Raw genomic sequence first — 2331 nt, 5'->3', positions numbered from 1 at the left:
GGGAAGTCGACTAGCGGGCCGCCGAAAGCGAGCTCGGGGCCCCGGTTTGTCCGTCCCACCCGGAGGCCCATATCTCCGGAAGGCACAGGCCGATTTCCACCGGGTATGGCTCGTTGTGTGCGGCCGGACCAGGCGCAGCGGACGGTACCGAGCACTCGGAGGTCGGGCGCTGCCCGCCGGAGGTACAGCGAAAGGCTGCAAACCACTTTCCGCCGCCTCCCTCCGCGGGCGTGAGACCGACGGTCGTCGGGTTTAGTTCCGCGGCTAGAGCAGGACGAGGGGCAGCGAACGGTACCGGAACGAACCCGGTCGCACACCGGGAAGTCGAGTGCCGGGTCTCGAAACGGAGCCGGGTCGGCCCAGTTTAAAACGGAGAAGAGAGTGCTGCCCTCTGCGGGTGAAAACATGGAAGTACGTTGGTTAATGATTTCCAGTTCACCCCGCTTGGTCAGGCCCACTCGGAGGCGGATAACTCCGGAACGCCGAGGCCGATTTCCTCCGGGTATGGCTCGTTGCGTGCGGCAGGAGGAGGCGCAGCGTTCGGTACCGAGCACTCGGAGGTGCGGTGCTGCCCGCCGGAGTGACAGCGAAAGGCTGCGCACCCCTTTCCGCCTGCTAACTCGGCGTCCGTGAGACCGACCGACTCCGCTTTAGCACCGGAGCTAGAGTGGGGCAAGGGGCACCGAAGGGTACCGGAACGATGACGTTCGCACACCGGGAAGTCGAGTGCCGGGCCGCCGAAAGCGAGCAGGGTGCCACCGCTCGGGGCCCCGGTTTGTCCGTCCCACCCGGAGGCCCATATCTCCGGAAGGCACAGGCCGATTTCCTCCGGGTATGGCTCGTTGTGTGCGGCCGGACCAGGCGCAGCGGACGGTACCGAGCACTCGGAGGTCGGGCGCTGCCCGCCGGAGGTACAGCGAAAGGCTGCAAACCACTTTCCGCCGCCTCCCTCCGCGGGCGTGAGACCGACGGTCGTCGGGTTTAGTTCCGCGGCTAGAGCAGGACGAGGGGCAGCGAACGGTACCGGAACGAACCCGGTCGCACACCGGGAAGTCGAGTGCCGGGTCTCGAAACGGAGCCGGGTCGGCCCAGTTTAAAACGGAGAAGAGAGTGCTGCCCTCTGCGGGTGAAAACATGGAAGTACGTTGGTTAATGATTTCCAGTTCACCCCGCTTGGTCAGGCCCACTCGGAGGCGGATAACTCCGGAACGCCGAGGCCGATTTCCTCCGGGTATGGCTCGTTGCGTGCGGCAGGAGGAGGCGCAGCGTTCGGTACCGAGCACTCGGAGGTGCGGTGCTGCCCGCCGGAGTGACAGCGAAAGGCTGCGCACCCCTTTCCGCCTGCTAACTCGGCGTCCGTGAGACCGACCGACTCCGCTTTAGCACCGGAGCTAGAGTGGGGCAAGGGGCACCGAAGGGTACCGGAACGATGACGTTCGCACACCGGGAAGTCGAGTGCCGGGCCGCCGAAAGCGAGCAGGGTGCCACCGCTCGGGGCCCCGGTTTGTCCGTCCCACCCGGAGGCCCATATCTCCGGAAGGCACAGGCCGATTTCCTCCGGGTATGGCTCGTTGCGTGCGGCCGGACCAGGCGCAGCGGACGGTACCGAGCACTCGGAGGTCGGGCGCTGCCCGCCGGAGGTACAGCGAAAGGCTGCAAACCACTTTCCGCCGCCTCCCTCCGCGGGCGTGAGACCGACGGTCGTCGGGTTTGTTTCCGCGGCTAGAGCAGGACGAGGGGCAGCGAACGGTACCGGAAGGAACCCGGTCGCACACCGGGAAGTCGACTAGCGGGCCGCCGAAAGCGAGCACGGGGCCCCGGTTTGTCCGTCCCACCCGGAGGCCCATATCTCTGGAAGGCACAGGCCGATTTCCACCGGGTATGGCTCGTTGTGTGCGGCAGGACCAGGCGCAGCGGACGGTACCGAGCACTCGGAGGTCGGGCGCTGCCCGCCGGAGGTACAGCGAAAGGCTGCAAACCACTTTCCGCCACCTCCCTCCGCGGGCGTGAGACCGACGGTCGTCGGGTTTGTCTCCGCGGCTAGAGCAGGACGAGGGGCAGCGAACGGTACCGGAACGAACCCGGTCGCACACCGGGAAGTCGACCAGCGGGCCGCCGAAAGCGTGCTCGGGTCCCCGGTTTGTCTGTCCCACCCGGAGGCTGATATCTGAGGAAGTCCGAGGCCGATTTCCTCCGGCTAACTCGGCGGGCAATGTGTCCCCCCCCCACCATCTTCGGCTGATTACCGTGGCTGGACCGGATCAAGGAGCAACGGAACCGTGCCAGAACGACGTCGGTCGGACGGCGTGAACTGATAGTGCCGAGGCCGGA

The sequence above is a fragment of the Heptranchias perlo genome, unplaced genomic scaffold, assembly GCF_035084215.1.
Source record: "Heptranchias perlo isolate sHepPer1 unplaced genomic scaffold, sHepPer1.hap1 HAP1_SCAFFOLD_980, whole genome shotgun sequence".
NCBI classification, from domain to species: Eukaryota; Metazoa; Chordata; class Chondrichthyes; order Hexanchiformes; family Hexanchidae; genus Heptranchias; species Heptranchias perlo.
This window is presented reverse-complemented; position numbering follows the sequence as displayed.